Genomic DNA, 22909 nt, shown 5'->3' with positions numbered 1-22909 from the left:
CCTCATCCTCAGAGATTTTAACCTCATTTTTGAGCAGGACAAACCCTTCAAAATTTTCTCTAGCATTTGTTATGGGAATGTGTTTGGAGGAGTGTTTGTGAGGAAAGTGTCAGGTCAGAGCTTGACTTAACAAGATTGCCTCATTGGGATACAGATATTTAAAGCAGGTAAGGTCACCACATGTTGGGGTTGATTTGTTTGCTGGGAACCTCACGATGTACTTAATACATATTATTTCACTGTATCCTTGTAGCATCATTGTGGAGCACGGTTACTCCCATCTTATAGACAGGACACTCACGGCTCGGACGGAACAAAGCAGCTCGCCCCACATCACACGCTTCTGCACTGCAGCATCACCCCCAACCCGGGGCTACCTCCAAATCGGAGCTCTTAGCCACCAGGCCCTGCCACATCCCTAAATCCGGGGGGTCGTCTCACAAAGCTCTTTCCTTCTGTCCTAGGAAGATGCACTGAAGGATGCCGTCCAGCGGCAGCACCGCCTGAGACCACATGATGCTGGCCTTCCCGCAAGGGCCTGGCAGCCTGACAAGGTAAGGAGGGAGAGAGTGGCGGCGGGGTGGCAGGGGCGTGTCGGGGCCAGAGGACATCACATAATGCCACCCAGTGCGTGGGTGGCCAGCTCCTCGGTCACACCTCTTCTGTTCCTTCACGTGATGCCTGCACAAAGCACTCAGTGGTGTCGCGGTCAGTGTCCACTGGTGATCTCCACCTGGAAGTCTGTTGGGATCGTGTCCTTAACAAGGCCAAAGCAGACCCCTTGGTGTCCCCCAGACCTTCTCATTCCAGTCCTCCCCCAGCTTTTATCAGCCCCAGTCCGTGGCACTGCCATCCACCCACCTGCGGGGGGCAAGGTGCTGGGAGCCATCTGGATTCTTCTCTGACCTCACACCTGCATCGGGCTCGTCCACCAACAAGCCACGTCAGACCTCCCCTCCCCATCGTCTCCATCTCTGTCATAGCCTCCAGGCCACCACTTTCTCCATTCCCGAGGCCGAAAACATCGCTTGTCCCACCTCCATGGCGTCCTTAGTGATAGGACCAGCTGACGAAGCTCCTTGGAGCAGCCTTCCAACGCCTGCCATAAACGAGAGTGACGTGCCTCCCCATGGCACCATCTTGTTCAACCTGACCTGCCCATTTGCCATTGACTTGTGAGGTTCTGGCCACTCTGACGTTTTTGTCGCTCAGTCCACCAAGCTTGTCTCAGCACTCAGTAAGTTCCTCTGCTTAGAATCCTACCTTCTCACCGTCAAAGACCTGCTGCCTTCTTGGCACGCATTCCGAAGGGTTACCTTCTCAGCAAGGCTGTCCGTGGCTGCATGATATGTGCCCATTCCTCGCTCCTCCTTTGGTCTCCGTGACCTCACTGGTTTTGTCTTCTTGTATCTTTGATCACGTAGTCGATCACGCATCTGCAATTCTGTGTCCATCTCCCCACTGTGAGAATGCCGGCTCCCAGGGAGCAGAAGCTTTTGCTGTCGTATTCACCCGTGTGTCCCCGGTGGCCGTAACAGCCCGTATCGTAGGTGCTCCGAGGGGACCAGTGGGTGGGGATGACTGACCAGCAGACTGTGGTTGCTCGTTTCACAGCCACGCGAATGCATACCTCAAAGAGTTCTAACATCGAGTTCTAACAGTTCCCCCCAAAATGGGAACTTTCTTGATTTGACACTTACTTTTCTGCCTTCCGGTTGGCCAATTTTTAAAAAAATATGTGCTTTTCTGAAAATAACAAGGGTTAGTAAGGATGGGGAGAAATTAGAACCCTTGTGCACTGTTGATGGGGTGGGAAATATGGGGCAGCTGCTGTAGCAAACAGGATGGCGGCTCCTTAAAAGATCAAAAGTAGAGCGACCGTATGATCCAGTCCTTCTGCTTCTGGGTGGATACCCAAAGGAATGGGAAGCAAGGCCTGGGAGAGAAATCAGTACACCAGCGTCCCGAGCAGCGTCGCTCACACTGGCCAGAAGGCAGAAGCCGCCCAAGTATCCTTCAGCGGCTAAGCAGAAAAAGAGACCGTGGTCTTTATTTCCGATGAAATACTACCCAGCCTTCAAAAGATGGACATTCTGATACCTGCAATCACATGGATGAACCTTGGGGACGTTATGCTTGGGGACACAAGCCAGTCCCAAAAGACAGATGCTGTGTGCTTCCACTCGGGTCCCTAGGACCTAGATCCTCAGAGACAGAGAGTAGAGCAGTGGGAGCCACGGGCTGGGAAGGGAGGGCTAACGTTTCGTGGGGACAGAGGCTCAGTTTGGGAAGGACGAAGGGAACTCTGGAGATGGATGGAGGCGATGGTTGCACAGCAGTGTGACTGTCTTGTGCCACCAAGCTGTATGTTTTAAACTGGCCTGGAGGGCTCGATTTTAGGTGATGTGTATTTACACGATTTTCTAAAGAGCTGTGTGCTCAGCGTGTCTCAGCCCTCGGTGTAGTCCCTTTCCCCCCTCTCCCACCAGCCCCTGCTCTCTCTGTGTTCTTTCTTCCCAGATCTGCTCTTGGGAGAGGCTCTGATAAACTCAGTCCCACTGAAGCACGAATGCCTCAGGAGGCTTAGCGACTCCCTCTGCCCGGGACTATTTTTACTTAAGCAGGAACAGAAACGTGAAGTCGCGCTGGTATTTCAGGCAGCAGGTGCAGGCTGAGAATAGGGCTGGTGGGAGGTGGCTGCAGGGCCCGTTGAACCTGGGATGGTTTTCTCTCTTCTGCTCGCCCCATGTGCACTTCTATCCGCGCCCAGGCAGGCCTTCTGGGCTGGAGTGGTGCTCGCAGCTTGGCGAAGGCACTGAGATGGAAGAGAAGCAAGGGAGATGGTCCTGCCCGGGGGCGTCCGGCGTGGCCGCTGCTGGTCAGCAAAGGGTTAGAGTCAGAGCCCTTGGGCATCACCGCCCAGGCGAGCTCTCCTCTCCTGCACATGCTGCGTGGCTGTGCCCACGGGCAACCCAGCTCCCGGAGGACCCTCACAGAACCCAGCGTGTTTTCACTGAAGGTCGGAGACGTCTTCCTATGCTGCCTCTCTGCCTTGGCCTTTTAAACAAGGCTGTGAGGCCCAGCCATGAGCTTGTATTCCTTTCTGCTCTGGAGAGGTGTGTGAGGGCGTCCAGTGACTCACCCACACGGACGGGAATAGCAGGGCTTTCAGAGAGAAGGCAGGGAGACTCAGCCATGGGCTCTGCCCTGGCCCTCCTTGCACTCTGCAGGCTCAGGGTTTCTGCCCGGTGCCTGGGCTGGCTGCGTGAGAGAGAGAGAGAGATGGGGGCGGGGATGGGATGGGATGGGGTAGGGGGGGTGGAGATAGGAATAGGGATGGGCACGGGGCGGGGAGAGGGAAGGCATCAGAAACAGCAGTTCTCACCAGACTGTCCCTGGGGTGGGTGTGTGTGTCCCAGGGGGCATTAGGGGAGGCGAAGAGGCCGGGATGGTTCCTGTCGCTGAATTAAGTATTGACCTGCAGAGCACCGGATTTGTGGGGGGGTGGGCATCCCTACAGAAACACAGGGAACCCTCCTGGTTCTCAGGGTGAGGTCTGGAAGTTCCCAGGGCCCTCATCTGAGTTTGGCTTGGGGTTGCAATCTGCTTCTTAGGGGCCCTGATGAAGAGAGCGGCACTAATGACCCGGGCTCGTAATTACGGAAGCAGACAGATGTGTAGTCTCTGTCTTCCCTGAAGCTTGCCCGGAAACAATTGCCGCTTAAGGGTAAAGTCCGATGTGGGCTTCCGTGGAATACTGGGTCAAGCTCCCCCGGGGCAGGCCCCCCCTGTGCAAGGAAACGAATGAGCTGGGGACCCAGGACACCATGCAGAGAAGCTGTTTGATGTCCTTCCAACGGGCAAACCCCACTGTTAATTGATCTCAAAAAAGTCATTCAGGTGTCCCATTTGCCTGGGTCCAAAGGGGCCTGCGAGGCTGTCCCTGAACAGGGCAGCAGTTCCTGTGGTAGCCGGGAGGTCGGGGCACCTTCTCGGGGAGCGACCGCTGCCAGATGGCTCGGGCTGCTTTTCCACCTGCTGCCCCTGTGGCCGCCACCAGCGGAAATGAGAGGAGCGGCTGGATGGGGAGCCCCAGGCTTCACATGCCGCTGGGTCTGCGTGTGGCCAGAGGGTCCCAGGACAGCAGGAAAACCCGGTGGTGCCTTGTGCCTGCAGCCAGGTGGCAAAGTCCGTCACCTGTGACCCCGTCACCTGTGACCCCTGCCTGCCTTCTGGCCAGAAATGTGCACGTGGCTGGAACTCTGGGTCCGGTCCTGAATCCCTGGTATGGAAGGCGGTCGTCCCGCTCATCAGCTGATCTCCCTCTTCCTCCGAGGCGAGGAGATGACGGGCGTTCCTAGGGACAACGCCCGCGCAGGCATCTGGGGTCTGTTGGGCGAGGGCCCCTGGCTGGAAGGAGTAGACCCAGGCCCAGGGCTTACGCCTCTGTGTCATCTGTCCTTCCTCAATACAAAATCTTCTCTGAGTGAACGCAGCTTTCCATCGGTTGGGAGCAAAGGAGGCATCGTCTGGGCCCCTGATTTTGACCATCTAGGAACTTCTATTTCCTATCTGTGTTTTTTTGTGAGTCATAGTTTGTATGTCTTAGTGAAAACCTCTTTATGTCCTTTTTGCTCTCCTGAGACTTCTTTCTCCATCCCTGGTTCGGTTCCCAGAGGATGTTCTAGTCCAGTGCTGGCTGGCAGGGGTAGGGCTGGTCCTACTTCCCTCCTTCCTTCCCACTCCCACCCCCCAGGAGCGCTTTCTGCTGGTGGAAGGGACCAGCTTTGAGCCCTGGCAGGGGCGGCAAGGCCCAGGGAACCGCTAAGCTCCTGGGCCTCTCCACGGAGTCTCCTGGCGCCCTCAGGGCTGGGACGGCCTCTGGGCAGTGAGGGAAGGCTGAGTGCCTGGTGAGGGGCCCCCCCGGGCTTCTTACTTGGAGCCGTCTGCTTCTAGGAGGGATTGGTTGCTATCAAACCAGAAAGAACACCTTCTCTGGTTTGGCTGTTTGGGATTCTTTCCAGCTGCACATAGCAGGGACCCGAGCTTGGTGGCCTGAACACTCGGGGGCGTTACTGTTCTCCTGCAGCAGTATGTCCTGAGCCCGGGATGAGGCCGTGGCTCCTGCACCCACCACCCCCCAACCAGGGCCATCCTGCTTGGGCCATGACTAGTGTGGGTTTTTTTTAGGATTTTATTTTATTAGAGAGAGTATAAGCAGGGGGAGGGGAGGCAGAAGGAGAAGCAGACTCCCCGCGGAGCAGGGAGTCCAACACAGGGCTCGATCCCAGGACCCCGGGATCCTGACCCGAACAGATGTGCCACCGAATGAGCCACCCAGGTGCCCCGCGCCATGACTGTTGTGATCTCCAGGAAGCGTGACTGGTCCATCCCTGTGTCCTCACTATTACTACAAGAAGAGGAAGAGACAAGGCTTTCTCAGGAAGGGTTGTGTTTCGGAAGGGCGGCTGCCCTCAGAGATTTCGGCTCCGTGTCACACGGAGTCTCCACCTGGGTCACCAGGCTGCCTGGCCTCAAGGGTCCTGAGGCGTAAGTGTGGGCAGGCTGCGTCCCTTGAGGAAAAGAAGCCATCTGCTCACCTTCTCCAGCTTCTGGAAATGCCCACAGACCTCAGCTCTTGGGCCTTCCCCCACCCAAAGCCAACAGAACCACATCTTCAAAAATCGGCCTTTTTCTGACCCTGAGGCTCCTCTCTCCCTCCTGTGAGGACCCTCATGATCCCACTGGCTCCACTGGGACTGTCCAGGACAAGGCCCTTGACTCAGTCACCTTGGCAGAGTCCCTTTGTTGGTTCTGGGACATGGGCGTGGACATCTCCGCGGGGTCATAGTTCAGCCCACCTCAATCCCCAGCCACCCTCTTCACTCACCTCCCCTCACTGCCAACACACCTTCTGTCCATCCTCGGAAAGACCAGACGGATGACCTGACTCATTCTGATAAACATACAGGGGACACTATGGTGAATTTTTGGTCCGAGAAATCCCGAAATCCTGGGAGGAGATGAGGTCTGTTAAATGCCAAGAACTCCTAGACCATTCCTAGTTGTCCATACATCCCTACCTTTTCTCCCTCATCATCCTCCACTCCCCTTCAAAGCACTGACTTCAAGACCAATACAACATGGGTTTCCCCCCAATATCATCCCTTTCTCTTACGTTACTACAGTGACCTGCAGTATTTCTAGGTACCACAGCACAGCATTTTTGGCTCCATGTGGGGTGTGCTGGGGTTTCGGGCACCCACGTCCATGCTAACCATCCTGTGCGACATTCCTGAGGGAGAGTGGGCCCAGCGCCTGCCAGGGGTCGCCAGACACACACGGGCAGGTCGTTATGGTCCGTGCTGGACCCCAGCCCCGTGCAATGCTCCTGGGCATGTGATCTCTAGCTGTCCTGTACTCTTGGAGAAGGTTAATACAGGAATGCTCATGTTGTCCTGCCCGGGGAGCCCGAATCCCATGTCAGCTACTGGACAAAGCAAGAGTCTGACTCTGCTTCTTGGAAAAAACCTTACTTCTGTGGACTTTTCTTCTCTGCTGCTGGAGGATGGTTGTCTTTCTAGATTGAACCCATCAGAGTCCCAGGAGGAAATAGTGGGCCCCTTCCAGCAGGGTGGTGGCAGGGGTGGCCGTGGCTGGCGGGGCTGCAGGGAGAGGGTGAGAGGGAGAGGCTGTCCAAGCGCACCTGTGGCTGGGGGGAGAGGGGAGGACAGTATGTTGGGGTCCCCAAGGCCAGCCAGGTGCCATGATTTGCTGGGAAGACTCTTGGGGCCCAGTGCCCAACCCTGCTCATGGCTACGATCCATCAGGGAAGGACACGAAGTAAAGGCAGCCGAGGGAAGGGAAGATCCCCGGGGGCCGGCCTCCAGCCTCTGGAGCTTCCCGTGGGAGGGATGAGCTCAGTTCCGGCAGCACCAGGCATCACTGCATGCGTGAAGCGTTGTCCCAGGAAGCCCAGCAGAACCCCAGTGCCTGGGGTGTGATAGCAGTCGTACTCTCCCGGGCACGCCCCAAATCCCAAAGCCTCCCCGAAGGAGAGCAGGTGCTCGGCAGAAACCGCATGCTTTGCACAGAGTCTGGACACAGGTCGGCTTTCCCATCAGTTGGGGAACCGGGAAAAGGAATTGGACTGTGATCCAAGGTACCAGCCGCCCGCTGCTGTCCAGCTCTGCCAGCAGGCCGTTCCAAGGACGGCACCTTCAGGCCTGCCGAGATAGTGCTTCTGTGCACAGACCACCCCTGTAGGCTGCTGGTGAGGGCGCCAACACCAACCTGCCTCTCCTCCCTCCCCTGCTTTCCTGCCGGTGCCTCCCGCTGGCCAGACATCATCAAGAAGCACGGTTTGGGACACTGGCCTCCTGAGGCCTGGAACCCCACAGTCAGGGGTGGACGGTAGACCAAGAGGGACCAGCAAAATCCATCTGGCCGGGAACACAGCCGCCTTGCATGTGCCCGTCCTCCCCCGGTGTCTTTCCATTCCTGGAGCAGTGACTGCACCGGGCTCTCTTCCAGGCTCCGGTGACAGAGAACTGGGTCACAAGGACAAGTCCTGTCCAACTGGGACTTCAACTCTAATGAGGAGCAACCACAGGGAAATGTAAACAGCTACACAGATAGTGAGATATTCCAGACAGTGAGAAAGGTCTGTGGGAAATAAAGCATGGCCAAGCAGCCAACAAGTGGAAAGTGTTTGTCACCTGGAATGTGGCGGGACAGCCTGTTTGAGGAAGTGGCATAAATGATGAGAAGGAGCCAGACCTGCCAGGATTGGTGGCGGGGTTGGGGGTGGATAGGTATTTGGTGTGGTGCAGACAACATGTGCAAAGGCCCTGTGGTAGGGATGAGTTTGGATTGTTTATGAGATAAAGAGAGGACCAGGGCAGCCTGAGTAAGAGGGGTACAGGGACAGCAAGTCAGATGGGACAACTGGAGGACTAGAGGCTACAGAGGTGTGCAGGAGTCTGGACCCAGTTCTAATTTCTGTGGCAGCCACAAGAGGTTTCCATCAGAGGGAGCCAAGCCCTCATTTACATTGGGGTGCATGCTGACTGCTGCGGGAGTCTGGCTGCGGAGCCCTGGATGTTTCTCTTGATGAGTTAGAACATGAGAAATGATGGCTTCCAGCGAGCCCATGCCCCTAGTGTTGGGGTTCAAGTGTGAGTTCCAATAGATCATGACTTTTTCACCTGTAGCATTTGAATTTTTTTTCCACGCTTGCTGCCTAATGTTTCATGCTGGAGCAGAACGGCATTTAAATACTCCCGTGAATCAGACCTCTCTCTGAGCTCTTAATGACAACCTCCCCGCAACCCCATGCCATTCAGGAGCTCCAAGTGAGGGCCGTCCTTTCCTCCGGTGCCGCAGAAGCTGTCAGGTTGAACTCGTACTCTGTACACAGAGTGCTGGGAACAGAAAGGGCCTCTTTTGGAGCTGACAAATATGACCCGTGGCAGTCTGTTATTGAAGCCATAATTCATGCTGTAACATCCGGGGAGGAGGGAAAGAAATTAAAAGCTTGTGGTTGGGTTCAAATATGCCATACAGAGAAAACGAATGGGGAGGGAACCGAGGTATCGTCCCTCATCAGTCACATGTCCTCACTGCTTTCAAAGAAGCTGCAGGAGAGAGATGGAGAGTTAGTGGTGCCTCCCATCTGAGTTCAAAACCTGGTCCTGGGAGCTGTGGTCTGAGGTTATTAGAACATCCATCATCCTAAAGCACACGGAGTCTTGTTGCCATTTATTCCATGTTTAAGACAAAAGTGAAATTTTTAGGCAAAAGAATTAGTATCCTGGACAATTTGGGTATCACTCATATGTGTTAGGGTTCTCTGTTCAAAGACACAGGAAATGGTCCAGAGTGGTGTGAGCAAAGAGAATTTATTGGCCTGCATGACTGGCCAATTACCTTCAGGCACAGTTTGATCTAGGTGCTCAAATTATGTCCCCAGGATCCTGCTTCTCCCTCTGTGTCTCTTGATTCTATGTCCATTGTGTTGGCTCTCTTCTCAGTCAGATGACCTCCTCATGATGGCTCCAGCTCCAGCCTTATGTCCTCAACTTTCCAAGTCCAGTGGACAAAAGAGGGAGAGAGTCTTCCCAGGCTTCTCTACCAGCCCAATGTCTCATTCTCCGTGGATGCAACTGGGGCTTGGGTCCCTCCCCACCAACCACTATATCTAGGGCATGGGATTGTGCTGATTGGCCGGGCCCGGGTCACGGTCCCTTTCCCAAGCCAGTCTCTGTCTCTGTGAGTGGGGAGGCCGGAGGAGAAGGGGATGCTGGGTGCTGACTGTCCACGTACATTCATCCGAGCAGGACTGGACCCACCGCGGAGTCCACAATCCAGGACAAGGGAGGGAAGGAGTCCCCAAAACCCTGAGGAGGAAGTGGTCGATGCCAGCTGGGGCCAGACATGCGTGCTGCTCTGTACGTGCCATCAACAGCCCCCTCTCTCTGCCCTTGCTTCCTGTAGGTGAGAGCGGAACATGCCTGCCTCTGCCACGCACTCGCTGTAGTGACCAGAGAACGCGACTTGGCCGTGAAGGAGAAGCATCAGCTCCAAGCCAAGCTGGAGAACCTAGAACAGGTCCTCAAGGTAGGATGCGGGCACCCCGGCTTCTTCAGGGCTGGCGCGGGGCGAGGGGCTGCGGGACCACAGAGCAGAGAGGGCTTGAGGTTCTGATGCCATCGCCCAGATTTAGGGTCCTTGGGCCTGTCTGCACCATGAGGATGGTATCAAAACGATAAATACCAAAATCCAGTTGTTTCTGGAAGCCTTCCCATGGAGCTGTTCGTGCATTCCCATTTCTCAGGATGTGAAATGCCTCTGAGAGAGAGCTGGCGGGTGGGGCTTGGAGTGGGAACGGGGTGTCCTCCCGCTGAGGACGTCTACGTGGGCTTCTCACACCTCGTGAATTTTAAACTGTTCCTCACCTTTGTTAGAAAGAGAAGAGCTAAGTCAGAAGGTTGCTTCATCAGGGTGCAGGGAGGCCCTTCCGGCATTTCTGAGGAGCTGGGCTCCCCACCGATATTTAATGGGGGTTGGAGTTGACTGGCTGCTGATGGCATGGAGTCCGCTGAATGAATTCTCATTGAAGAAACATTGTTTTAGACGTGGGAGACTAAATTAATCATCACCTCTGGTCCCATAGTGTGGTACCAACAGTGAGTGCAGCAGCCACGGCCCTCCCTCATCAGGGACCGTCCTCCCCTTGGGGGAAACTGTGGGTTCTTGGAGGGATGCAGACTTATGGCTGGTGGGCACTGGAGTGAGATGGGAATGCGGAGTGACCGCTTTGCTTTGGGGCGATGGAATGTTCTGGAATTTGTGTGATGATTATATACCCTTGTAAATTACTGAAACTTGGGCTCTGCCTATGCCTCCTGTGATCTCCTCGAAGCAGGGCCCAGGCTGGACCTGACCGCCCTGCTGTCCACCGTTTGCTCTGGATTTAGAATAGCACGGACAGGGATGAGGTCTGACCACGCAGTCATGCGTTTCCGCAGCGCACAGACGACCGTCTGAGCTCCCTGGAGGCACGGAGTGTGGCCGTCCCACCCTGCTGTCGGAGCTTGGGACGACGTGGGTGTTGTGGTGCATGGGTGGTGGGACCAGCCCGGTCAAGGGAGGTGGCCACGTCGGAAGCAAACGTGGCTCTTCCTCAGGGGTTTTGACCAGGGAGGAAAGTGAGAGCAAGAAGAAATGGGAATTCAAACGGGTTTGTCCTTTTCACGGGGGTGGCTCTATGGCCAAGAAAGTGAATGTCCGGCAGATTTGTGGAGCCTGACGTGACCTGCACGTTTTGCACATGGGCGGGGAAGTGCGGCACGGAGGAGGACGGGCCAGGGCGGGGGCTGGGGGGGCTCCCTGTGTCTCGGACAGAATCGCCCTCCAGCATGGTGACTGCGTGATGCACACACGTCGCCTCCACTGGTACCGACTGAAAAGCACCGTGATTTTCATGCTGCTGCTATCATTTTTGTTGTGATAATAGAAGGGGTATTCAGAATTAGCCTTTTTTGTTATCTGGGTGGCAGAGCTCATCAGTGGTGACTGCCGTGTGGGAGGGGAGGGGCCCAGGTGCAGGGGAGGCAAAGACGCTGACCTGCCAGCCTGTTCGGGGGTCGAGCCCAGCCGTCCACCCACAGAACCACACCCATTGCTGGCTTTAATGGAATTGCAAACAGAATGTATTTGTTTCCTTTCAAGATCTAAAAGCTTTTAGTGAAACACCTAAGATTGAATTTGGGGCTGTTTTCTAAGACAATCCAGCTAGAAAAATACTGAAACTGGCTAGAATCCCTGCCCTCTGCCCCCCACATAATCCAAACCAATACTGTTTAACCCCATTGACATCCCTCCTGGTCTGCAGACTTTTAAAGCTAGTAACTGATGACTTCATTATGTGTCTTTGTGTTTTTGTCACCCTTCTTTGGGAGTCTGTGGTCAGACTCCAGATGCCGTGGCCTGCGTGGGATGAGGAAGGGCAGCCGGGGAAGGAGGACCCGCGCGGGGCAGGCAGTGGGCTGCCGGGAGCATTGACGCGGGCACTGCATCCGAGGTGCCCACGGGGCCTGAGTTTCCTGGCAGCCCGGGTGTAAAGGGAGATCCAAGCAGTTACTTAACTCTGGCTCCCAGAGAGAGGGGAGCTGGTTTTTCAGGAGAACACGGCATTTGCACGCACTTGTCTTGGTGTGGGAAACCCCTCTAACTTAGAAAGACTAGAACTTTCCGTTGGAGACACAGAAGATCCATATCACAGCGACTTCTGAGGATGCCCTCTCTCTGGGCTACTCTGTGCCTCCAACCTTCGGGGGCTTTTTCTCCAGGAAGAAGGGCCAGTGGCTTTCTCAGCCCCTTCTTGCCCTGCTAGCAAGGAAAACTGTTGAAGCTGGATTGCACTGCAAGAACCCAAGAAAACTTCTGCATGGTGGGAATTAGAGAACCGGAAAAATAATGCTCAGACCCATTCCTGGTCCGTGGAATCTAAAATGACCAAGAGACGGCAGAACGCATAGAACCCTGGGATCTGTACACTGTGACATGGCACAGGCAGCCTCGTGCATGCTGGCCACAGCCCCGGTGTCCGCATCAGGGACACGGGCGTACTCGAGTGTGTCTCAGCAGCGTCTACACTGATGAGACACACTGCTGTTCCCGAGTCCCCAGGTGGCTGGTTGTAGGACAGTTTGGCCCTCTGTCCAGCCACAGGTGTTGGTTGAGCACTGACCTCCTGCTACTAGTCCAGGCCCGGTGGACAGTGCAGTCGGTGGCATGGTGCACAGAGAAAGTCAGCAAAGACGAAAACTGACGTGCCTGAGACAGAATGTTAGGGACCCTGAAAGGACACGGATGGGGGGAAGGAACAGGAAGGGCTGCAGTGTCTCTGTGGGGAGGGACTCTCCCAGACATGCCCACTGCACAGTGGCGGGGGCTTGTCAGTACTCAGGGGAGCAGTGCTCTAGGCAGCGGGGAGCACAGGTGGCTCAGTGCCTGAGGCAGGCCGTGTGCAAGGACCAGCAGGGGGGCCACCTGGCAGTGGGGGTGGGGTATCAGGTGGAAATGCCCTGGACTGGGGTTCTCTGGGGCAGAGTCTCACAGGACAAAGCAGAATGTGTTCTATGGGTCCTTACACACCGTATTTGTCAGGAATCATCACAGTACTGCTGCATAACAACCATCCCCACAGCCGGTGGCTTGAAGCAGTGGCCCCCGCATTGCTCAGGAGTCTGTGGGCCAGCTTAGCATAGCTTGTCATCTTGGCTGGATGCGGCTGAGCACTTGCTCTGGGCCCGGCCGGGGGTCCCGGAGCCGGCTGGCTGTGGGCTGGCATCTGATGGCTTTGTCAGGGGGACTGGCTTTGTTCCTCATTGCTCTGTCCTCCAGCGGGCTGCAGGAGCAGTGGGGTCCTCGCCGAGCTCCGGATCAACTCAGGCGGGGACTCAGAGTTGGGGCACACAGTGTGGTCAGCTTGCGGCCGGTGCTGCGGGAGTGTGGGCATGCTTCCTGTTTGTGAAGGTCACACCGGGGCACACCAAGACTGGCGTGAGGAGTAAGGGGACCCACGAGGGTTAGGGTGGCTTCCATGGGGGCTGCAGGGGAGAGCGAGAGGTGGACATTTTGGGGGGCTTCCAGGGGGGAATCAACACAGTGTGCTGAGGCCTGGATGTGGGGCATGGAACTAGTGACCACTGTGGTGTTGAGGGTGACACCGAGGGCCAGGCTGTGCATTCCGCTGCGATTCAGAACATCGGCTCTGTGGGGTCAGGGGTCAGGATCACCTGGCTGGAGGTGGGGTGCACTGTGACCACGGGATCCTCTGTGCAGAAGGAGCCTCTGTTCTCGTTCTGGAGACCATCCCACTAATAATCATCAAGAAGGTGGCTCCGTTCCATTATAGATGAGGCGTGAGGTGGAAGGGATTCATTCAGGGTCAAGGGTGATGGTCAGATGCAGTCACAATGTCTGGTCACTGGGTGGTCTGGCAGTCACAGCTGACTAAATTAGATCACTGCGTAGCTGACGCCGTTGTCCAAGCTCCCGAGTGAAGGGGGGCAGAGGGGACACGACGCTCTGCAGATGCAGCACGCCCATTTTATGCAAATGAGGGGTGACCACAGCCCCACGCTGTGCCAGCGTGCATTTCAGGTCAGTCCCCACCGATAATGAGTCTACCGGTCACATTCATATGTTGGCTTTTGTTTCCAAATATCACTGAGAATTCAGTCTAGCTCAGGATGCCGTGAGGCTTGCCTTTGATGGTCTGTAACGTGTTATGTAAATCACGAGTCCACCGGCACACGGTTCCTGCGGAGGCCTTCCCGCCATATCAGGGGACTCGGCGCCTGAGCAGCCAGAAGAGTGGGGCCTGAAGGCTGATTGGAGGATGTGGGGTTTCCGGCACCTTGGACCCTTCCAGAGCTGCTGCCTTGGCCTGGAGAGAGACCAGCGAAGCCCACATCTAAGGGCACCCTGTACATCCAGTGTATTTAATGAACACCTAACATGAGCCAAACTCTCTAGGCACCGGACAAAAGTGACCTAAGTCCACAGCCTTATTCACACCAAGTTAGCAAATTACCGCACGTGTCAGGTGGTGACAAGTATAAGGGGGAAAGGTGCAGGTTCTTCTCTGTGTGCAGTGCTTGGGGAAAGCCTCCCGGACGGTGGGACATCTGGTCGGGGACCCGGGTGCAGGGTGCCTGGCATGTCTGAGGAACATGAGGGGCCAGAGTTACAGAAACAGGAAGCAGATGAAGTCAGGAGGACAGGAACCAGGAAAGGTCAGGTCTTGCAGGCTGAGCCCTGCTGGACACCTCCCAGCACTTCCCATGGGTGTGCTCCCTCCAGCCCAGGGCCTTTGCACTTGCTGTGCCTCTTGTCTGATTGCTTTTGTCCCAGTCACCCTCCAGGAGACAGTGCGTGCCATGGGGCAGGTCCCGTATCTTCTCTGCATGTCCATATATGCCCAGTGCTCACACAAGCATAGAGAAACCATGTAGTAAACGTGGCTGGATGATGGGCATAGGATACTCCTAAGTCTGCCCTTGGAACTAGTCACTTCCTAGTGACCTGCTCACTACAGCTGCTCAGCTTTACAGAGGCCTTCCAATATGGCCTACGTGAGTCATCCCCCAGACCCCATTCGCTGCACTGTGGCCACAGCCACGTTGGTAAAAGAACACGAAATTGCTGCTTACCCCTGGCAATCACTGCTTATTGCACAGATTAAAATCTGAACTCTTACCACAGGACCCCACACTCCGTCCCCCACCGTTAGACCCACTCCTACCCTGACCCCCTTCACCCTGTGCCCAGCCATGCTGGCCTTCTCTTTCTGGAATATACACCTGTTTCCACCCCAGGGCCTTTGCACTTACGGTTTGGAATGCTGTTTGTCTCTGTCTTGGTCTCGTGTCACTTCCTTTGTACTACGTCTCCTGACCCTCTCATCTAGAGGAGCCACTGTCCTGCTCGTCCCCACCACCATGCCCAATTCCATTCTCTTCAAAAACACCCATCCTGTTTTGTTCACTCATGTGTTATTTTCCCTACCGAAGGTAACCTCCCGAAGACAGGATGTTCTGGTGTCTAGGACAAAATCTGGCATACAGTGGGCATTGGGCACATATGTGCTGATGGAGTAGGTTAGTAACCGAGTGAATGCAGGGCAAGCCAGCCAGAGGTCTGCCGTTGCCGACGCGCTCTGTGTCACGGGGAGCCACCGCGCAGGTGGGGGATACTTGTCAGGGAGGATCGCCTGTCTGGGGTGTGCAGGTGCTCTGCAAACACACAGGGGGCTGTCTCCCTCTGGCACAGACAGATGGAGTGTCTCCATGAGGACAAAGTGCTGGTGCACTCACGGTTCCCACCATGTGCGTGGCCTGGCTGGGGTGCCCAGCGGTCCTGGCGCAGGTATCCGACCTGGAGCGAGGTGGACAGTCTTGTCCTCCAGCATCTCAGACTCAAAGATTGTGCAAGAAGGCCTGAGTGCTTTCTACATGGACTGCCTGCTGCCCGGGACTTGTCCTGCCAGGCACAGCTGGCTCCCTCTTCTCTGCCTTCTTGCTCAGGGCCCGGAACGCAGGGTTGTTTGTTAGATGGAACAGCGTCCGTCTGTAGTTGAGAACAGGACAAGAGGCCCGGCAGGGGAGAGTGGCCCGCCCCAAAGAGCTCAGCCTAGGCATGGCTGACGGAGGCCACGAAGCAGACAGGGCCCAGCAGGTGTGGCCACATCCCCTGGTGGCCTGGGGGCAGCTTCCAGGAATAGGGCCGCAGCCTAGGAGGGAAGCTGCTGGATGGCCGTGGTGGGGTGAGAAGTGTCCCCCCACATTTGTGTCCACTCAGAGCCTGTGAGTGTGATGGTGCTTGGAAGGAGGGCCCTGCAGATGGGATGGAGTGAGGCCTGCACCTGGTCGCGGGCCTCTCCAGCAAGACTGCGGAGTGGGGCTGGGTGTGACACGGCTTCGTCAGGAACATGCTGTTACTTGAGATTCCTGAGTGCTCTCGGTCCGACATGAGCGAGGCCAGCTGCAGGTTACAAGGGAGGCTGTGTCAGTCTCCCTTCCAGCAGCAGGACCAGAACCACAGCACCCTGTGCCAGGTCTGGAGGTCGGACCCAGGTACACAGAAACATTCTCAATTAATTAAACTTAGTGCATTATATTTTCTGATTTAAAGGAAAAGGGGGAAAAATGTTCAGGACTAGGTTCTGTTCTCATCGTCAACAAATTAGTCCTTTTAAATGTAGATAATCTAAGGCTTATTTTCTGTTAATGAATCACTGCTTATCTGGGATTAGTAAGTGACTCTCCCAGTAACAATTAATCTTCCTTTATTGGCAGCTCCTTCCCCACGCCCTCCTTTTCCTGGTACCTGCTCAGGTAGATGCAGCCTCGTGCCCACGAGCCCAGACCCGCCTGCAGCCGTGCTCCACTGTAATTAATGTTTGCGGCTGGTTTTCTACGTTCTGATACTCAGGCTCCAGTAACACCCTCCAGGGGTTTCTGCAACATGAGAATAATGGGGGAGGGCTCCGTCTCCGGTAAAACCTTTGATGGGGCTGATCCAAGTGGCGAGAGCGTGATCTCTGTGTTCAGATACCAGCCAGAAACAGGAAAGCGGCTGCTCTGAAGGCTTCCCTGGCTGCCTTCGGCTCTGCAGGGAGAGGCTTTGCAAGAGGCTGAGCACCCACAGTCACTGGTGGGCGCAGTGGGACACAGACATGTGTCCTGTTCTGCATTAGGCAGGAGGTGGAACCGGGTCCCCTTCTGAGACTCAGCCCCTCAGCCCCTGCGCCGTGCGGTTGGCAACTGTCTCCCTGGGGCAGGGCTGCTGAGGCCCTGTTCTCTGTCAGGTGCCGATCCAGCCCGTCAGAAACCCGACCTGCCTGGCAGGGTAGGTATTCAGCATCACGGTTGTCAGGAAAATGAAAATCGAAACAGCGGTGGGATGTGGGGCCCTCCATCAGGTTAAGAAACACCCAGGAGGGTGGGCGTGGAGAGGGGAGCAGGTGCCCGTGCACGCTGCGCCCAGACGGCCTGTCTGGGTCCCAGCCCTGCATGTTCCCGTGTGGCGCCTGCGCACACTCCTGTGGGGCCTCCCTTCTGGGAGTCCACGCAGACCCGTGAAGCCCCAGGATGTGCCCTGCGCATTGCTCACGGTGTTCTTCTTGACGGCAGACGTGGCCGCAGGTAGACTGCGGATCACCCCGCGGTCGTCGACAGAAGAGTCAGGGCCACACCTAGGGGCCAAAATGTGTACCTGAGGTAGGGTTTCAGCCTGTCGTTATGGGGGTGCATGGGACTGCAGGGGATTGCATCCACTGCTCCAGATCTACCCCTTTCCTGCACCTCTTACGACCCCCTCCTATGCACCCTGCACCACAGATACCCACCCCAAGTTGCCTCCTGCCTCACTGAGCTCTCCCCGAAACTGTCCTCCGCCAACCCCTTTTCATCACAGGGGTCTCAGCCAAATGTCTTCTCCCTCACCAGCTCGAGTAGAGTCTCTACTACATCCTTCTCCCGTTGTACGCCCCCCTGCCTCGCCATCATCCTTTATCGATCCCTGAAACTCTCATTCACTTGCTGGATAGCTGGCTTACTTCCTGCATTCCTGCCTCCCTGCCCCCGAAGAATGTAAGCTTCACGAGAGCAAAAATAATCCTTTTTCTTGTTCATTATTCTATTGCAAGCATCCAAGCATCTGGCACAGAATAAGTGTTCCGTAATGATGTTTGGATACATGAAAGCACGTGTCCAGGAAGCAGGCTGTGCTTCAGCCCAAGCCCACAGTCCCTGAAATAAGAAACCAAGTCTGTTGCTTTCCCATTTCCCTACCCACCCAGCTGTTGTATCCAGAGACATGCCATCCTTTTTCCCCTCGTTGTGGCCATCATGTTCATGTCCCCAGTCATACCAGCCTTCCTTCACCCTGGCACCTGCCTTGATCCTTACTACCACAGGACCTTTGCACACACGATCCCCTCTGCATAGAATCCCCTGTCCATCTCGCTTCGAAGCAACTCCTACTCATCCCCCAAACCTCTCATAGGTCACCTCCCCAGGGCTCATCTGTTTGTAAGTCAAGACTCTCATCACTGAGAGGATCTTCATGGTTTTCAGTGTATATAGATGTAATCGTACCCACAACAGTCACTACACAAAGAGGGTAAGTAAAGATACTGAGCTGTGCTTGTGTTTCTACATTTTACTTGGAGAGGAAAATTACAATTCTGAGTAGATTATTTAAATGTGTATACTGAGATTCCTGGGGGCAACCACTAAAAATTAGATAAAAATTTATAGCCCAACACTCAGTAGATACATGAAAAGGAAATGCTAAAAACCACCCAGGCAATCCAAAATCGGCAGGGAAGGAGAGCTAGAACAACGAAAAGGAAGAAAACATGGAAAACAGATAATAGGATGGCACACTTGGAGCTCACCAAGAATTTCATTAAACATGACTCTGGGCAGGTCACCTTGAATCTAATATTTCATCTGGTCCTTGCAACAACCTTGGGAAGGCAGGCTTCTTCCTCTGTTTGACAGATTAGCATGCTGGGGCCCAGGAAGGGCGGGACTGTCCTGTGAGCATGGTCTGGCTGACTGTACTGTCCGCCCCACTGCCGACGCGGCCCACCCCCTCCAAAAGGGTTCTGACTGACCACACAAGCTGAGTGTCCCTGTCCCTGCATCTCTGCCTCCACTGGAGGCAATCGGGCATCAAGGGCCCATCCACTAAGGGCAAATGGGGAGTCAGGGAAGCTCCCAGTTTTGTCACAGAGGCTCCCCGCTAAGACACTCTGGCAAAGCTATATTTCCCCTTCCAGAATGCACACGGCTCTGTTTGCATGCTAATTCCCGTTATGAATGAATCTGGCTTGCATAGATGGAACAGGAAGTCACAGGACACAGAAGACAAACAAACAGCTTGTGTCTGAAGACGTGAGCTCAGTCAGTGCTGGGGTTCCTTCCACCAGATGTTTCATGGAGGGAAATCATGCGCAGGGAGGCCTTGCCGTTACCACGGTGCATACAGGAGCCCACGCATAAGGCATCAAACGTGTCACGGGTAACTCCTATTAAGGGAGATTATTTTCTCCTTCATTTCTTTGCTCACACAGGGCAGGATCCAAAGTGGAAGACACAGACCCCTTTGATCTAACATCGAGGAGACAGTGCAGTTTGCTCCCTGTGTGTGCCCTCTGTCTAGTGTCTGAGCATTCCACGGAAGTGGCATCTTGAGGCCACCAGAATGCTGGTGCTGATGTCAACAGCCGGCTATAAATGTCGCCACTTTAAAAATAACTCCTGCCGCGTGCTGAGCGCTTCAAACAAGCATCTCTTGCCGCGGTGCATAAACCTCACTACTTCTTGGACGTGAAACGTTCCTGTGGAGCGGGGCACGTGCCCTTGGAACTGGGAAGCTATATATAAAGGGAAGCAAAGCCAAATATCAGGAATTTGTTGGGGTTTTGTGTTTTGTGAAAGCCGGGGGTTTTCGGGCTCTCTGTGAGAACACGTGGGTCCTAGCGCTCCATGGGACAGCCAGAATCAGGACTACTGCAGGGAATCCTAGGAACCATGATGTGAACTCCTCCCAGGAGAAATGCAGGCTGCTCTCTGTTGCCCTGGCCACATGGCCCGCACCTCGCCTTGTGGCCGAGGACGGAGTGTGTCTCACAGCCTGAGGGCTTCGAAGACACCGCATGAAAAGGTCTCACACTGATCCTGTCCTGGGAGGCCTGTGGCATATCAGCACGTGTCACGCGCATAGGAAGGATCCCTGGGGAAACATCCCACCGAGCAGGGAGATGACAGTGAAGAGATGTGCACCCAGGTCAGGGAGCTGGGTTCCCTGAGTTCAAGTCCTTGCTTCATCATGTCCTGGCTGGGCAACCTTGGGCAGGTTACTTAACCTCTCTGGGCCTCAGTTTCCTTCTCTATAAATAGAAGTAAAAATATTGCCTGCCCCTGAGGTTGCTGCAAAGATTCAGTGGGTTGTGTGTATGAAGTACTTGGCACAACACTCCTTCCAGAACTTGTGCTTAGGTGACTGGGAGGCTGCTGATGTGTGGGGCTGGGAAGACCATGCCAGCAACCTGCTTACAGAGAGACAAGAAGGACATGGGGTACGACCTACACTAAGCACCGATGGGGGCTGAGTTGCTGCAGCCCCACATGTGGGATTGGGAACTCCTGTGCCGGAATGTGGTTTCCCACATCACTCCTCTTCCTTCCACCTGATCCCTGAGCTCATCTCCTGGCTCCTTCCTGGGATGGAAGGTCTGTGTTCTCTGAACTGGCCATCTGCCTGGAGTTCCAGGGACACCCTCTTGCTGGTTCTGTTGCTGGACCCCTGGGTCTCCAGCTCCATACATGATGGGTACCCAGTGGCTAAGGTAATATCCTGCCAATGACTTTGAGCTTAGGACTCCTTCACCTGACCGGTGGAGATACATGGCAGCTGGTTATCTACCAGGCCTGCTGAGGCCCACTGATGTGATGACTCTCGTGGTAAACCGAGCACCCTGTCCCCACCCCACCCCTACCTCCCTGACCTCCAGTTTAAACTCTTTCTGCTGCTGAGAAGGTGTCAGTTACTTTTGGACAGCTCCTTTGGCTTTCTGGCTGGCTCTTACCCCAAACAAGGAATTGAAACAGCCCCAAAGCTGTCACGATCCACCAGCTGTCTCTTTATTTTGAGAAGCAAGAATAAAAAGTCATGAAATTTTAGTGCATAATATGAGACATTATGGAATTACATTTTGTGGCAGCCATAAATGCTGTTGAAAAATATTTTAGTTTAGACAATTTGGGATAAAGTTCATAGAAACCTATATCAAATAGTTTGAAGAAAAAAAAGGAAGTCATCATGGTTGATAAATTGGGGTGTATGAGAGGTTGGACTTCAGGCATGGCTGAATCAAGGTGCTCAGATGATGCAATCAGGAGCAGTCTCTCTTCAGGGCACCTGGGTGGCTTGGTTGGTAAAATGTCCAACTCTTAATCTCAGCTAAGGTCTTGATCTGCTGTCCACAATTCTGTCCGAGTCTGGAGGACTGAGATTTGGGGGCTGATTGTAAGTCCTGACCTGAGTCTGAAAGCCTGAGAACCAGGAACACAAGCTTCTGAGGGCAGGAGAGGATGGATATGTCTCAGTTTAGGCAGACAGAGTGAATAGGCCCTTTAGCCACCGTTTTGTCCTTCAGGTCCTCAGTGGAGTGGATGAAACCCACCCATGTAGGGGATGGTGACTCCTTTCCTCTCCCACCCATTCAGATGCCATTGTCTTTTGGAAATGCCTCCCAGATGTACCCAGAAATAACGCTTCCTCAGCTCCCTGGACATCCCTACACAGTTGGGCAGACACGTAAAGCCATGGGGGTGACTTCTGCCCTGGAGAGTGCCTCGCAGCTCTGCTGGGGGGACCTGGTAGGGCCAGGAAGACCACCTGTGTGTGTGGTTATGGCCCAGGGCAGAGGGGTTGTTAGCTGGCCTGGCGGTGGCTGATAAGGAAGTTGGCGGGGGACATGGAAGCACTTTGCAAACTCTGGACATTGAGCAGGAAGGGACAGCGGTACTGAGGTGGAACTACATGAATGATGATGTCATTGCTGAGATGGGCAGACTGGGGAGGAAGTGGTTTGGGAGAGAAAGTCCAGAACTCCATTTTGGACAGGCTAGATTTAAGATTCCTCCTGTCCCTTCACGTGGAGAGGGTGAGTGGGCAGTTGGCTACAAGCGAAGACACGAGGCTTTCATTCCCGGGCGCGAGTTTATAAATGGCAGCTACAGTCGCGATGTGGGATATCCGCCCAGGAAAGAGTACAAGCAAGCAGCAGCCAGCCCCAGTCTAGAGGCCCTGCAGGAGGCAGGGAGCAGTGGGGGAAGGAGGGGAGCTGGGCCGGTGTCGGGCTCCTGGGCAGGAACAGTGTACCTGTCAAGGGATGGGTCCCCAGAGCAAGGGGTGGCCCTGGGCTGGATGGCCCCTTGCTCCCCTGTCCTCCTGGGGGGTGTCAGGCAGGGGGGTGTCAGCTGATCGATGGGGGAAGCCAGACAGCTGAGTGGGAAACAAACGTGTGGATGTGGCCAGTGGAGATGCCTCTGGAGCGGGGTCACTGAGCAGGGCAGTAGGTGCAGGGGAAGCTGCTGGGATGGAGGGGGTGTTTGATGGGACCTGAGTGGTCAGAGCTCCTGTGTATCTGTCCTCCCTGCTGGGGCACCACAGCCGCGACCATCGCACTGCATAAGGGGCATGTATTTGTACACACGTGGGCATTCTGGCAACCACTCCACAGTGACCCCGAAATTTCGAAGCCAGTGCTTCCCATCCGTCTGACCTGTCAGGAATCCACGGAGAGCCCGCTGCCTGGCGATGTCCACGCGGCCGCGAAGCCTGTAGTGGCGCGCTTGGACCACCTCCGAGTTCGGTCCGTGTTGCTAATGAATCCTTGTAAGGAAAATTGTTTCCTCCTTCCACTAATAACTTCCTTCCCGAAGCTAAATAAAGAGTACCCGGGCTGCATTCGGCAGTGCCCGCTTCCAAAATAAACAGAAGCCCAGAAATTAGCCGGAACAATAGTGTAATTAGGCAGCTGCGTAATTGTTCGTGCAAACCAGGCTGGCGCCCGGAGCCCGACACCGTGGATCGGCCCGCCGCGGAGTTTCACGGTGGAGAAGGCGCTTGGTAGGGGGCCTCAGGCCAGGAAGGGTCAGCGAGCAGCAGACCCTGGCTTGGCCGATTTCTGTGCTGTGTGGCCTCGAGCAAGTGGTTCGGCTGTTCCTGGTCCCTTGCCCACGGCCAGCGGTGACCGCAGCATCCAGTTGCCGGCGTCAGACGAGGTAGTGCCCGCGTTGGTGGGGGCCCGGTAGGGAGT

The 22909-nt window shown here is 55.2% G+C and overlaps 1 protein-coding gene across 4 annotated transcripts in view; it reads left to right on the top strand.

Moving 5' to 3' along the window:
- Positions 1-464: 464 nt before the first annotated feature.
- Positions 465-22909, top strand: part of RIMBP2 (RIMS binding protein 2) — an 88159-nt gene continuing 65714 nt past the window's right edge. For all 4 annotated transcript variants that reach the window (XM_032846883.1, XM_032846882.1, XM_032846885.1 and 1 more), the window contains exons 1-2: positions 465-554; positions 9496-9618. The gene's annotated coding sequence lies outside the window, so the exon portion shown is untranslated. The remainder of the gene's footprint in view (positions 555-9495; positions 9619-22909) is intronic.

Source organism: Lontra canadensis, unplaced genomic scaffold (genome assembly GCF_010015895.1).
Source record: "Lontra canadensis isolate GAN:19392208 unplaced genomic scaffold, GSC_riverotter_1.0 scaffold182, whole genome shotgun sequence".
Taxonomy (NCBI): domain Eukaryota; kingdom Metazoa; phylum Chordata; class Mammalia; order Carnivora; family Mustelidae; genus Lontra; species Lontra canadensis.
Note: the sequence above shows the minus strand (reverse complement) of the source record. Positions and strands in the feature narration are given on the sequence as shown.